Genomic DNA, 16,254 nt, shown 5'->3' with positions numbered 1-16,254 from the left:
TTTTAAGTACATTCAAACAAACAAACAAACAAAAAGATGGAGACAGGGTTGCGGACATATAAAACAGGTACCTAAATAGATAAAGGGCCTTGTCCTTTTACCCACATCAGTTACTATGGAGTATCCAGTACCTCTCTTTTCAACAGGCTAAGTAGTTAGTTGTCTTTTTCACTGTGGTTCAGTAAGGTCCAATGGTTCTACCTTGAAATAGATAACGGTCTTTGGAAAAAGTCACTCTAGGTTGTACAAAGATTCTATGTATACAGTTTGTCACAAGTAACAAAGCTACTTTGCAAGACCCACTTCTTTCCAAAATTTAAAAAAGAATTTTAGTCTGTACTTGTTTGGGTGTGATTTTTGTTGTTGTTGTTCACTTTTTGCAAAGCAGCATAGCAACAATCATGATTGTAGAACTTGCCTGAGATTGTGGTCATAACCCTTATAAACATCATTTGCATACCAGTAAGAAAAAGAAAACAGGAGGAGATGAGTTCTTTTTTTTTTTTTTTTTTTTAAGACAGAGTCTGGCTCTATCACCAGGGCAGAGTGCAGTGGCATGATCTCGGCTCACTGCATCATCTATCTCCCGGGTTCAAATGATTCTCCTGCCTCAGCCTCCCGAGTAGCTGGTATTACAGGCACTCGCCACCACACCCAGCTAATTTTTGTATTTTTAGTAGAGACAGCATTTCACCATGTTGGCTAGGATGGTCTTGATCTCTTGACCTCGTGATCTGCCTGCCGCGGTCTCCCAAAGTGCTGCAATTATAGGCTCGAGCCACCGCATCTGGCTAGGAGATGAGTTCTTATTAAAAAGAGCAGATTCTAGAGATTTCAATCTGCTTGCATTTCTCTTTCCACGCAAGTTCTCCTTGAGTTTGGCTGACCACAATCTCGTCTTCTTCCAGGAAGTGAGGAAACTGGTGTTTGGGAATGCTCCCAGAAGCACCTGTTTTTGCCATATCTGCACTGATACCCCAATGGAAGCCATCCACGTTGGAGACAGTGGCGTTATTTATATTGAAGTTGATTCCCAAGGAAACCAGGAGGGTAGGAACACCGCCACTCTGGATCAGAGATCTCATTGGTCTTCATGGCTATACCACCATTGAGTGTGCTGGTGTCCTGGTTCCACACAACAGGGCCCAAGTTCACCGAAGTGGACAGGATTTCCCTGGGAAATATTTGAGACTCTTTCCATCTGTACCTAACAGAGTTATGGTGTTCTTAATAGCCAGCTTCCTACCATGGCGTGCTGAGTCATATAGTGGACCTTCCAGTTGCATTTGGTGGTAAAAGCTCACCCACAAATGTTGCATGCAAAAGGTTTCTCTCCAGTGTGAGTCTGCTCGTGAACCTGAAGAAGGCTAATGGGTGAGAAGTTCTTCCCACACCGTGTGCAGCTGTGTTGCTTGGCCTGTTGGCATGGTTAGGCCGCTGACAAAGGGGTCATCCCCAGGGACAATGTGGAGGGTTCAACAAATGTGCCAGGGACTTCAACTTTGACATAGATTGGCTGAGCTCGGATAAACATTGAAGGGAGATGGCTCCAACCTTCTGTCTTAATCGGGCTGTTCTCAGAGCTTTCTGCTTTGTCTCTGGCATCAGGAGACTGACTGATCCTTCCTACTTGGCCATTGGCTGGGGAGAGTACCTGGAAGGCTGTGATTTCCATGATGTCTGGACTTCAGCTCTGATACTCCCGGGCTCCCATCGGTGAGGACCAGTCTTTGGTCAAACTGTTTCTCTTCATGGAACTGTTTTCTCTGCTGCTCTGGTGCTGCAGGCCAAAAGGGGCAGGACCCACGTTTCCCAGGGCATCTGAAGAAGACATCGTGGTGAACCCTAGTATAGGTGATGCCTACTGCATGCTGGGAGGAGGCACAGGGACCTTTGAGGAGCTACTAGAGGCCTCCTGGGAGCTGACTTCATCTACACTGGTGCTTTCAAAAACATCATTATGGCACATGGCACTGGTGCTGCCATTCTCCTCCACCGTCATTGGCTCAGGACCCATAAAGTCACAGGAATTCTCTGGCAGGGGAAGGTTGGGAGTCTGACTGTCCATGTCCATCTGAATATGCTGATACAACAACACAGCACTGGTGAACTTCTTCTGATAGAAAAGGCACAGATGATGTGCCTTTATAGATGTGTTGGGTTGGTGAATCCCAATGTATCTTAAGGGATGCTTTTGGTAGAAAAAGTTCAGCCACAGATCTTACATTGGAATGGTGTCTCCAGAGTGCGGATGCAGCAATGCATTTAGAGGGAGCTTTAGCAGATCTTACACTGGAACGGTGTCTCTGGAGTACGGATGCAGCAAAGCATTTAGAGGGAACTTTAGCAGCTTAATACTTGGTGGCAAATGAGGCATTTGTTGAGGTCCGTGGTGGTCATGTCGATATACTCCACCAGCTGCTGCAATTTCAGAGTCTCTGATCCTGGTTCAGGGGTCCCACCTTCTTGGAAGCCACCAACCCTTGAGGAATTATGGTTTGGCCCCATGCCAGGAAGCGTGGGCTACAGGTCACTGGGCAATGGGTCACCTGTGAGGTCCTTGGGGTTAGACCCCAAAGAGAGCTTTCGAAGTAGCCCTACAGAAGGGATTACAAGAACAGGTTTTGTGTCTAAAGAGAGACTCAGTTCATCTACTGATGTACAAAGAATGCATAGGGGATGTGATCCCTACCACCATTTTGACCTAGAGCTCAGCAAACAGCTGAGGGTTTGCCTTCACCTGAGGATGTTGGTGAACATGCATCTTGAGGTTGCCCTTGGTGGTGAAGCAGTTATCACAGAAAGAGCACACAAAGGGTCTCTCTTCCCATGTGAAAATGGAGGTGGATCTGCAAGGAGTTATCAGTCTCAAAAAACCTTGCTACAATACTTACACTTGTCCTTGTAGAGGATCACCTCGTCTTCGGGTTTGACATCCACTGAGGTTCAGTGGCTTCCCCTTCCCTTTCTTGGATGGGTCTAGTGCCCCAGTGGAGAAAGGACTTTGGAAGTGCACCAAGCCCGGGGCTTTAGGAAGCAAAGCACTCAAGAGGGGGAACATTACATTTCAAGCACCCTGGTCCCATCCAGCTTCACAGCAAAGGGCATCAGCCCTGAGGATGGAGAACTGGTGGTGAAAAGGATGTTGGTGTGAGTTAGTATGGCTTGTTTCAAGGTGTCCAGAGACAGACCTTGGCTTCCAGCTTTCAGGCTGAGCAAAACCACAGCTGCAGGAACCTGCTGGGACAGGTGACTGCACAAGGTCTTCAGGGTGTTGGCCCCTTCCCCACCTGAGTGCAAGGCGTGCTAAGGCCCACTTATCCACCTGGATGTGGATCTGATTGGTGAGCTGAATCTACCATAGCTGCTGCGGCACAGGATCTTCTCAAGGACCCACGGGATGCTGTTGATACTGGGCACAGAGGCTGGCAGTGCATCTTAGCTCCACTGATTTATTACCACTTTGGTGCCCTGTAGTGCCTGCAGGCTCACATAGTGTTGGCTACTTTGCCTTTGAGTAAATAGCTTATCTCCTGGAGTGTGGGTGGCAGGCCACCTCTGGTTTTTAGGTACACCACAAACTCCACACCCAGCTCCTTCTTCATGTTCCCTAAGCGGCCACCATTCTCCCTGTGACCATCCTTACTGTTTGAACAAAGTGGCTGGTGGCTCAGCACAGCTCCAGAGAAGTCTCCTGAAGGCGCTGGCCCCTCGCTGTCATTCATGATGACAACACAACTGGTGGATTTTCAGTGCAATTTTTCTTATGTTCTAAGAACTCAAAGATGCTAAAGAACTCTGCACAACATTTCTCACATTTGTGTGTTTCCTCCCAATGAAGCCACTTTATCATCGTGATTCCCTGGGCGGTTCGCTGGAGCACCTAAAGTTTGGATGTCTGGCCTCCAGAACGATGAGAGAATACATTTCTGTTGTTTTAAGCCATCGCGTTTGTGGTTGTTTGTTACAGCAGCCCTGGCTCCCAGGCCACCAGAGCCACTGGGGCCACATCTGCAAATGCTAGGGTCAGCTTCTCTGGCTGCTCCTCACCCTGGTCCTCCTCCTAGTTGATGTGCTGGGGTTTTGCCAGCTTGTGCCTCGACGTGGTGTGAGGAAAATGCAAATCAAACCCACAATGAGATACCACTTCACATCCATTAGGATAACTTATTTAAAAAAATTAAAACCTGAAAATAACAAGTGTTGGCAAAGACACGGAGAAATTGGAACATTTGTGCATTGCTAGTGAGGATGTAAAAGGTGCGGCCACTACAGAAAACAGTATGGCAGCTCCTCAAAAAATTAAACATAGAATTACCACATGATTCAACAATTCAATTTCTGGGTATATACCCAAGAGAATTGAAAGCAGGGACTCAAACAGGTATTTGTGTACCGTTGTTCATAGCAGCAGCATTCACAGTAGCCAAAAGGCAAAAAACAGTGCAAGTGTCTATCGTTAAATGAACAAATAAATAAAATATGGTATATACATATAATGGAATATTATTCAGCGCTAAGAAAGAATGAAATTCTGACACATGCTACAACACAGATGAACTTTGAGAATATTATGCCAACTGAAATAACCCAGCCTTTGAAAGACAAATACTGTATGATGATTTCATTTATATGAGGTGCCTAGAATTGTCAAATTCATAGGGACATAAAGTTGTATGGGGGTTACCAGGGGCGTAGGGGCTGGGGAAAGAATGGGGAATTACCATTTTATAACTACAGAGCTTCTGTTTGGAATTATCAAAAGTTCTGGATAGGTGATAGGTGCACAAATTATAAATGTGCTTAATGCCAGTGAAAATGACACACACTTAAAAGTGGTTTAAATGGTAACTTTTATGTTATATATATGCTTTAATCACAGTAAAAGGTATATGCTGGTCAATCCTAAGCAGGAGAATGGATAAACAAATTGTAGTATATTCATACAATAAAATACTACTCAGCAATATTTTTTAAAGCTACTGATATGCCCCAAAACATGGATGAATCTCAAAAAATTATATTTAGCAAGAGAAGCCTTACAGAAAGGGATATATACAGATGATTCCACTTGCACCAAGTTCTAGAATAGGCTACATTATTCAAAGTGAAAAATATCAGAAAGTGGTTGCCTGGAAGGGGGTTGGTTTTGATTAGAAAGGGCTTGGAATTTTCTGAGGTGAAGAAAATATACTATATTTTGGATTTCATGGTTGTACATAATTGCCAAAATTCATTTAATTTAACACTGAAGGTTTTATCATATGTAAATTATACCTCAAAGATACAGAAAAATTCTCTTGGTCGAAATTTCTTTCTAGATGGACAGTACTAACCTGAGTATCCTAATGGTCCCTCTCCTTTCTCTCATCTCCATGGCTGCACAATCTCCTGCCTGTCTCTTTTTGATTGACACTTTCCTTATTTGAGGCTGCTAATATATTAAATCAGGTTACATTAACATTTTACAGGGTTGATACATATTCAGTCTTCCTAAGGTGATTTTTCACGTCACCTTTCTGACTCTTTATGAGGTTATATGACTTCTTCACATAACCTCCCAAAGTCAACCCTACCATAATGATCAAGTTTTAAGCATATACTTCACGATAGCCCCAATGCTAGAATATGATATTACTTGCAGTAGATGAGCCCTAGAACTAAACAAGATGGTCCAATATGTTAGTTTACAGTCAGATAACATGATTAAGTTGAAGCATACGAAATTGCCAAGGTTTCTCTTATTTTCAACAAATGTGAATTACATATGCCTCAAAAAGTAATTTTTTTTTTTTTTTGAGACAGAGTCTCTTCCTGTGGCCCAGGCTGGAGTGCAATGCCGTGATCTCAGCTCGCTGCAACCTCTGCCTCCCGGGTTCAAACGATTCTCCCACCTCAGCCTCCAAAGGAGCTGGAGGTGGTGGCACCCGCCACCATGCCCAGCTCATTTTTGTATTTTTAGTAGAGACAGGGGTTCACCATATTGGCCAGACTGGTCTCGAACTCCTGACCTCGTGACCCGCCTGCCTCGGCCTTCCAAAGTGCTGGGATTACAGGCATGAACCACCGCGCCTGGGCATTACTAAAAATTGAATTCAATTATTAAAAATTTAATAATCTGACATTTTTCTCAACATTCTCAACAAGTAATCCAGCGTAAGATGACTATTTCTTTTAAAATTAGAAAAATTTAATAAATAAGCACAAATGATTAGTTGAATGATTTTAAAACAAGCTGTCATATAAGTAGTTAAATAATTACGTTAAATTTAAATAATAATAATTAGTTAAATAATTGTTTTAAAAGATGAGTGAAGTATGTAAAAGATTTTAACTAAATATAGTTTATATACATATGCTCATGGTGGCCCAATATTTTGCTGGAGGTCATCTTGCAACAACTGAGATTAGCCTCTGTGTCTCATTCATTGTTACATTCTTAGCACCCAGCAGAGTGCCTGAAATACAGCAGATGCTCAAGAAATATCTGCTAAAATGAACAAATGAGACAGACTTTTTGTCAGATGAACCATTACATCCCCAAAACATATATCCCAACATCTTTTGCCTATAAAGGAAGCCCCCAGATAATTTTCATCGCATTTTTCCCATGTTCACATTACATCCAAATCAACTTTCTTGCTTCTAAGACTTATAGTACCCAAATCGAAGAGAAAAGGTATATCACAAATTCAAATTTTTCTAAATCATGTCTTCTATGTGACTAGAATGAAAAACAACATAGAGAATTTCAGGTTTGACAATAACGGGAACTTCCAGAAGAGACAGTAGAATGCAACCAGAATATAACTCTTGCCATGGAATATTTAATTTGCTGGAAGCAACATGGCGATCTGTTAGGAGGAGCATGACACCTACAAATTGGACAGCCCTGTGTTCAAAGGCCAGCTTTTCTCCTTTCTAGACACGACCTTGGGCAAGTTCTTTCACCTCCCTGAGCTCCTATTGCTCATCTGTAAAATGGGGATGATAATTATTCATTCATTCATTCATTTACCTATTAAATATGTATTGAACACCTACTATATGCCAGGCCTGGAAGTGGGCTGTGGGATACAACAGTGAGAAAACAGACCAAAAGGCCTGCCCTCATGGAGTTTACAATCCAGAGAGAATGACAGGCAAAAAATCAAGTAAGTAAAATATAGAGTGTGTTTGAAGATGACCTGAATTTTCAGGAGACTGAGATTCTGCATGAGTAGATAGGGCGAAAACCAATGGGCTTTGAGTAATTATTGGTAATGGGATGAATTACTTGTACCAATGAGCAGCTTAGAGCAATCACTTGAATAGATTTAAGAGAATCATCACTAGCTAGATAGGCACATGCTTGAATAGATTAGTGGTAGATAGACAAACAGCGCAACAGATGGATGAATTACAGAGTCAGGCAGACAGACCTAAACAGATTGACACAAATGGTATCTCAAGGTGCCCTGACAACACCATCTGCTGCTAGAATGACTGACTTTTGATCTTGCACTTCTGGCTAGCAAGATAGGTATTAGTTTCTCCCTCGCTGGGCCACAGGCATCCTTGCAAAATCCTCTGCATCTTTGAAGGCAAGTTGGAAGACCTGGTCTCCCCTTAGGAGAAAACCTATGTAAATCTGTGCCAGGCCTCTTCTCCAAATCTTCCAAAAAATCAATAGGCTCTTTCAAGCGGAGGGTAGAGGTGATGCCAAGGGAAAGTCTTTGTAGTGGGAGAAGTGAACAGTGCCAAGAGATAGAAACCAGACACCAGAGAGATGAAAAGAGGATGTGTTCAACAAGGAGACGGATGTCAGAGAGTGTCAAGTTTTATTTCAGTAAGATCAGTGGCCCATCCTTCATCATTTCCCATTTCAGAGAATTCAGTGTGGACTGAGTATTGAAAGCTATTGGAGAATGATTGTTGTTCTTCTGGGTGTGATAATGGCAATGCAGCACTGTAGAGAAAAAAAAAAAAAAGGCTTTCTCCTTTATGTCTGCAGTAGAATAATATGATATCTGGGATTTACTTTGGCAAACTCCAGCCAGAAAAAAAAAAAAAAAACAGAAAGAAAGAAAGTCGGAGGTTTTGATGAAACAAGCTTGGCAACATTTTTATGATTGTTGGAGTTGTGTTGGGTGCACAAGAGTTCATTAGATACTTCTCTCCACTACTGAGTGTGCTGCAAAGTTTTCATAATAAAAAGTTAAAAATTTCCCATTTATTTTCAGAAGGGAAAAAATACACATAAGCACACATATATACACTTGGAGCATTTTTCCAGCTTTAGGGATTAATTCTGCTCAGCAGACGAAAGTCATTCTGTTAAATGGTTTATGGTATTTAAAGAGCAATTTGGTTCCATTTAATTTCTACCTTAAATTAACTGTTGCCTGAGCCTAGAGAAATGACTGCTGGGGCCAGAGTAGAGAAAGAGGTGACAGTGAGCTTCAAGTGGTATTGACTGATTTCAAGTGTGACCAGCGACTTAGACGAAAGGATGCAGAGTTCCCATGTAAAGGGCAACGCTCTCTAAAATCACTGCTCTCAACAATCTTCCACCGTCTCATTGAGAAGGTTATTTGAATTCCTTCCCAACTGTTCCCAAAAAGAGCATTTTGTGATGCAGAAGAATTTTAAAATAATTGAACCCAGACTTATAAATGCCTTCAACATCCAGTCACTACATATTTGTTCAGTATCTGCTGTATCACTAGCACTATGCCAGGCCTAAGGGCTATATGGTGGTAGACAACATAGAGAAGAGCATTGCATTGCCTTTTTTTTTTAGACTGGTTCTCACTCTGTTGCCAGGCTGGAGTGCAATGGCACGATCTTGGCTCATTGCAAGCGCAACCTCCGCCACTCCCCAGGTTCAAGCGAGTCTCCTGCCTCAGCCTCTGGAGTAGCTGGGATTACAGGTGCCTGCCCCTATGCCCTGCTAATTTTTGTGTTTTTAGTAGAGATGGGGTTTCACCATTTTGGTCAGGCTGGTCTTGAACTCCTGACCTCGTGATCCACCCGCCTCGGCCTCCCAAAGTGCTGAGATTACAGGCATGAGCCACTGCGCCTGGCTGAGGATTACTTTCATGAGACTTACAGTCTAGCTGGAAACGCAGGCATCCTCAACATGTAAGCACACGTTAAAGCAATTAACAACCTTCTGGTAAGTGGGATTTTTTTTTTTTTTTTTTTTTTTTTTTTTTTTTTGAGATGGAATTTTGCTCTTGTTGCCCAGGCTGGAGTGCAATAGCATGATCTCGGCTCACTGCAACCTCCGCCTCCTGGATTCAAGTGATTCTCCTGTCTTAGCCTCCCGAGTAACTGGGATTACAGGCATGCGCCACCACACCTGGCTAATTTTGTATTTTTAGTAGAGATGGGATTTCACCATGTTGGTCAGGCTGATCTCGAACTCCCAACCTCAGGTGATCCACCTGCCTCGGCCTCCCAGAGTGCTGGGATTACAGGCATGAGCCTGTGGGAACTTTTACAGACCACAGTAAGGATGTGCTGGACATTGGTATAAATGTTCCACAAGTAGTCACTCATTTAATCCTTCCAACAACTCATATGCCTTCTACAGGTGAAGAAACTGAGGCACAGAGAGCATAAGTAACTTGTTCAAGATTATCAGGTATTAACCAGTGGAGCCATGATTAGAACCCCAGATCTGCTGCAGAGCCTCACCTTGTAACCACTCTGCTGTCCAGCCTCTCAGATCAAGGCCACTATTACATACTTTTGGAGTATCTACCATATGCCAAGCTCTATTCTCAGCCCTGGGATAAAGCAGATAATAAAGTCCCTGCTCTCATGGAGCTTTTTGGGGGAAAGGGACAATTAGAAACACCTAAATATATAATATGCCAGAAGGCTATAAGTGTCACGTAGGACAATAATCAATGCAAAAAGTAGAAAATGACAGAGGGTCTCGTGAGGTGGGTGTGTTAGGAGGTGATGTCAGAAATCAGATGATGCACATACAGCCTTGCACGTCAGTTTAGGAACTGCAGATTCCACTGTGAATAGAAGAGGAACCCTCAGGGTCATGAGCAGACGAGAGAGAGAATACATCTTTTTTTTTTTTTTTTTTAGACAGAGCCTAGCTCTGTCACCCAAGCTGGAGTGCAGTAGCATGATCTCAGTTCACTGCAACCTCTGCCTCCTGGGTTCAAGTGATTTTTGTGTCTCAGCCTCCCGAATAGCTGGGATTACAGGCATGTGCAATCATGCCAGGCTAATTTTTGTATTTTTAGTAGAGACAGCATTTCACCATGTTGGTCAGGCTGGTCTCGAATTCCTGCCTTCAAACGATCCCTCCACCTGGGCCTCCCAGAGTGCTGGGATTACAGGCATGAGCTACCATGCCCGGCCAGGATACACCATTTTTTAAAAGGCTCATGCTGCCTTTAGGGAGTGGGGGTGGAAGCAGGCAGACCCTTTAGGAGGCTGTTGCAACAATCCAGGGATTCGCGATGGTGGGTTGGACCAGGAGATAACCACAGAGGAGGATGAAAGGCAGGCGGGTTCTGGATGTATTCTCAAGGTGAAGCCAGGAGGAATTGCTGACAGACTGGATGCGGCTATGAGAGAGAGCCCCAAGGTGCTTGGCCTGAGCATCAACCAAGAGGGAGCTGCCTCTAACTGCAATGAAGAAGACTGCAGGAGAGTGAAGTCTCACCTGGCAGGGTAGAGGAAAGAAAAAGAACAGGTCCCTTCACTCATCGGAGGCACATACATTGATGGAGTCCTATGTCAAGGTTGGAAATCAGGCTAGATGAAGAACAAGGTCAGAGAGGATAAACAGGGGTGGTCTGTAGAAATCCTGGAGCCAAAATGCCCATGCCTGCAGGGGATCCTCATGCCTGGGGTCATCTAAAGAAGCCAGGGTCCTGGTGAGCTTTGAATTCAGCATTGAAAGATGGGGAAGACACAAGGATGCAGGGCAGATAACATCCTGGCAACCACGCAAGCAAAGGTTCGGAGGGAGGCACGAGCTTGACATGTGGCTGGGACTGTCAGTGTCCTCAACGACCACTGGACGGGGTTTCCAGGGCTCCGTTTTCCACACCGCCCAGAGTGTGGGCACAGGGGTGGGCAGCGCAGAGTGCTTCTGCCTGAGAATCCCAGGCAGACACATTAAGCCGGATGGAGGAAAACAGATGGTGCAGCAACAAAAACAAGCCACCTCCGTGGCTCAGCTGTCTGAGTTGTAAAATTACTGACGGAGGCTGGGCAAGGGGAGTCCGTGGAGGAACAGTTCAGTCTGGTGATGTCTCAAAAACTCACTTAGACAAGGTGGTTCTGAGAAGAGGAATTAGACAGTCCCCTTCCCCATGGGCTTCCCACATCACTCAGCCCAGACACCCAAACTGCTGCCTCAGGCTATCGTATAGGCTGCGGAGGAGCTAGAGAGAGGCAGTGGAGACCAACGGTTAGGGAATCTGCTCTACAGCCTGCTGAATGTGAGAAGCTGCTCTCCCACCTACTAACTATGTAACTGTGGGCAAGCTCCTGGGGCTGCCCTGTGCCTCGTAACCTATAGTGATGATCATAGTGGCTCCTCGTAGGGTGACTGTGAAATGAAGTGAGTTAATTGCTATAAATCATAGAGACCGTGCTTGGTATGCACTAAGTACTCAGTAAAAATTAACTGTAATTATTAGTATCTAACTGCATCCACAGAGCTGAGTGTACAGCTCACCACATGTTAGGAGTTCAATAAAGGGCTGCTTAATATAATTTGATGTCATCATGATCATTATCATAGTTATTGAGCTCTTACAGCGTCCAGCTCTTTGCAAAGCCATTTAGACACTAGAGTTTCTTACACAGGGATACAGGAAAAACAAAAATCTAAGGACATACGTCAGGCACCAATTTTGCTCAGAAACTCAGGGATCACTTTTAGAAGAAGACTTCGGTCTTTCCGATAGATATGACACGGCAGAGGAGAAAAGAAAAACGAACAAGGAGAAAAGGTTTTCCTGAGGACAAGAGCTGAGATTTTAGATGTTTCAGGGAATTAGAGATGCCCATACAATTGCCCATACTGTGTGTGTGTGTGTGTGTGTGTGTGTGTATTTAATTGGAGCTAGACATTGGTTAGTCAGTCAATGAGTTACTTAGTTTTAACTTGAGACAGATAGTCCTTCACTTCTCCCTCCCCCTTCCCCTTCCATACCTTCTTTCCTTCTTCCCAAGAAGAAGAGATAAGGGGGTTCATGAACTATGAGATATGGATCAGGCCAATATATGGACAAACCCGTACAACAAAAATCAATTCCCTAAAAAGCCAGTTTGCTAAGAACGCCATTCAGCAATTGACTTTCCTTGAGTTGACCTAAGTTCCCGGGATATCACTGAAGATGGAAAGACAGGGACAAGAGTAGGAAACGGGGCTCTTGGAGAGCACACCACACTGAGGCCTGCTTGGAGAGCTGCCCATCCTAAGGTACCTGTTCCCAAAGGGAGGTGGAAGATTTGTCCTCAGCAGAATCCGTACTCAATTCAGCTCTAAGAGACCAGAAGCACTGGGCTTATAGGGGAAATGGACAATGGGGGCTGTAAGTATTTAGGAAGGACTCTTGCAGAAAGAAGAATGCCTCAATCTAGACCTGGAGACTGGATGCCTCTTCAGAAAACATCCAGATGAAGGAGGAAAACCAGCAGTAATTTTTTTTTTTTTTTTTTTTTGAGATGGAGTTTCGCTCTGTTGCTCAGGCTGGAGTGCAGTGGCACAATCTTGACTCACTGCAACCTTCACCTCCCAAGTTCAGGCCATTCTCCTGCCTCAGCCTCCTGAGTAGCTGGGATTACAGGCATGCGCCACCATGCCCGGCTAATTTTTGTATTTTTAGTAGAGACGGGGTTTCTCCATGTTGGTCAAGCTAGTCTTGAACTCCTGACCTCAAGTGATCCCCCCACCTCGGCCTCCCAAAGTGCTGGGATTACAGGTGTGAGTCACCGCACCCGGTCCAGCATGAATTTCCTAGAGCAAATTCAGCTTTGTGAGAGAGGAGGCAAGCTGCAATAATAAAGGTGGAGGCTGGGCACAGTGGCTCACGCCTGTAATCCCAGTACTTTGGGAGGCCAAGGCGGGCAGGTCACCTGAGGTCAGGAGTTCAAGACCAGCCTGGCCAACATGGTGAAACCCTGTCTCTACTAAAAATACAAAAATTAGCCAGGTGTAGTGGCCCATGCCTGTAATCCCAGCTACTTGGGAGTCTGAGGCACCAGAATCGCTTGAACCTGGGAGGCGGAGGTTGCAGTGAGCCGAGATCGCGCCAATGCACTCCAGCCTGGGTGACAGAGCAAGACTCCACCTCAGAAACAAATGAATAAATAACAAAGGTGGATTCTTCCCCAGAATAAAGGAATTAGGAGGTAACAATCTTTACGTGGCTGATTCTTCCCAGCTGAGCTTAAGTTTAGAATTCTTAAATTCCACACAGCCTGCACAAAGTGATTAGCATCCTGGCGAGGCATAAAGTAGGGAGATTGTCTTTTTTTTCCTCTCCTGTTTCCTGTGTCTCCACCTTCCCCAGATAATATTAAGTCTATGTGTTGATTCCCCTGACCCCACACAGAGACATGTAACTTAATGGTTAGCAACGTGGACTTGGGGGACAATCCACCATGTGACCTTGGGCAAACCACTTCCACTCACCTGTGCCTCAGTTTCCTCATCTGCAAAATGGAAATGAAAGTAATAAGAGTACCAGCTTTATAAGGTAGTTATAAGGGTTAAATAAATTAATGCAGTAAAGTTAGAATAGTCCTTGGCTCATTGTGAGTGATCAACGCATCACAGCAATTGTTCCTATTAGTACTGCTACTGCTACTCCTACTAACACTATTATTCACTTGGTTGAATGAAAATACTTAGACTAAGGCAAAACATAGTAAAAAATTGGAAAGACAAGAATTTCAGCCTTTAACTTCTTTGAACTCTAATTTATAAGAAGTCAACTGGAGAGAGGTTATATTGTTTCCATTTAGGACAGGGTGTGATCAACAGAAAGCTATGCTGGATAGCGTCTCTGGGCATAATGCAAGATGGGCATTGAAACACAGTAATTTTCACCCACTGGAGTGCAGAGAGCCTTTGCTTAATGAATGAGTTGTCATGATCCATTTCAGAGAATTCTGGTGGGGAAGATCTGAACCATCCATCCTACTGGTTCCAGGAAAACACCCAAGGATGTGCCAGGAGAGTCTTCTTCCAAAAGTAGAAGCAGAAATGCCCAGTTATGCTTCTGCTCCTCTGCCAGGGAGAAGAGCCACACTCCACCTGACCCTTGGCTTAGACATTTAACACAGTGATGGAGAGGAAAAAACCTAGACGACGTTTCAAGGGATGGTGTGTTTCTCCTGCTCTGTGCACATTTCTGGCCTCTTCTCCAAGAGAAGAGAGAATTTCTGCCATTCTGTATCTTCATCATCACTGTGCCACCCAATTCTAGAGGGGGAGAAATTGATCACCTAATATTCACTGGGCCCAGCTTTACTGAAGGTTACTACATTGAAAGGCAAACTTGCTTCCTTCTGCCATGTGTGATAGGCTCTGCAAGATTGGCCCTAGCAGTGCCTTCCTTCCACTTTCCCCCTCTCCCTCTGGAAGGGGCATAAAGAGTCTTAATTCTCAGGGAAGGCTGAGTTATACTCTTGCCTTGGTGGAAAGAAGCACGGACATCTCTTATTCCTTTTTCATTTCCCTTTGCCCCAGGGGCAGCAGGCAAAAGTCAAAGCCAGCCTCCAATCCTGTCTCAGCTCTGCCTGCACCCGTATGTCAGATCCCCCCCACCCACAATTCCCGCCCAGGAGCACAGCATGACCTATTCCTCTCCACCTCTCTCCTTCCCAGTCGTTCTTGTGTTCTTGTCCATTGCATGTATGAAATCCTTAGCGCATATAGGAAAGCAGAGGTCGGGATCCAGACCCTCAGATTCCTTCGCAACTAACTGTATGCACCCACCCAAACAGCAGCAGGCTACGACTCCCATTTTGCAGATGGGAAAACAGAGGCCCAGAGAAACTTAAAGGGGCTATGCTATAGAGAGTAGGTGGCACAGCCTGGATTCTATGACTGGCCTTCATGTTCTAAATCATCTTTCCAGTTCACCCACTGCTTCTTATCCACATTTATTACTCTCTCTTTTAATAACTGAATCACTCCACAAACAAATTTTTTTGTATATATATATATAAAATATGCATTAAATACATATATGCATGTGTGTATAGTAAAATAAGATTTGCAATATGCAAAAGAAAATATACGACATGTATACAATATAAAATAAAATTATATAATTCCCCCATCCAGTGTCTAGGTGCTTGGAGGAATATGTGAAAATCAAATCATATTATCTACCACTTAGACTTATTGGACTCAGAGCTGCTTCTCTCCTTCCTAATTCACAGTAGACTCTCAAAACACCAGCTCTGCATCCTCTCTCCTTCCTCAGTCTGGCAGTCAGGCTCTGAGCTATGTTCTCATTAGAGCAGAATTTCTCCCCCCCCACACACAGCAGTCTCTGGATGGAGGCTCCATGGAGTTGAGGATAATAGACTCTGCCGGTAGTTCCAATCAGCTAGGCATGACAAAAAGACGCGTGCAACACCCAGAGTGTGGACAGAAGGCAGTAGAGTTGGATGCAGACCCGACTGACACAGATGGTAACTGCGGTTTGCACTAGACCGGGCAGCTGGAGCTCGCTCCTCCTGCCTAGCTTTCAGGCAGGGGTCTGGGAGGAGGCGGGTGTTGAGTGGGTGTTCGGGAATGAGAGAAGTGATGCCGCCTGGACTGCCAGGTGCTCTGGGGTTGAAATTTTCTCAATTAACGACTTAATGCTTGTAACACAGGTTCAGCACAGGTGCCTCAGTGCCTGATGAGAGAGCAGGGCAGCGCTCTTTCGCTATTAATCCTGGAAAGGATTTTTTAATCTTCTCGTCATGGTGGCAAGAGCTTGTGGGAGCCAGAGCTAGAGGCAGTTCCAGCAGAGAAAAAAAACCACCAGCTTTGGACTTGGAAACCTGGACTCTGATTCCAGCTTTGTTTATATACAGAGGGGGACAAACACACCATCCCTTGAGCTGCAGGACCTGGGACAAATCACCTCGTTTTCCTGGAGCACAGATTTCCCATCCTCACGTGCATATAAATTATATGTCTACCAATAATATACATATACAATCTATCTATGTATGTATATGTAAAAGCACAAACTCTTAACCTGGGCAAGGGTCTGTATGTTC

At 44.4% G+C, this 16,254-nt stretch overlaps 1 pseudogene; it reads right to left on the bottom strand.

The window, feature by feature from the left end:
• Positions 1-809: 809 nt before the first annotated feature.
• On the bottom strand, positions 810-5,377 carry LOC100425657 (sal-like protein 4; annotated as a pseudogene).
• Positions 5,378-16,254: the final 10,877 nt, after the last annotated feature.

This window comes from Macaca mulatta, chromosome 20 (assembly GCF_049350105.2).
Source record: "Macaca mulatta isolate MMU2019108-1 chromosome 20, T2T-MMU8v2.0, whole genome shotgun sequence".
Lineage (NCBI taxonomy): Eukaryota > Metazoa > Chordata > Mammalia > Primates > Cercopithecidae > Macaca > Macaca mulatta.
Note: the sequence above shows the minus strand (reverse complement) of the source record. Positions and strands in the feature narration are given on the sequence as shown.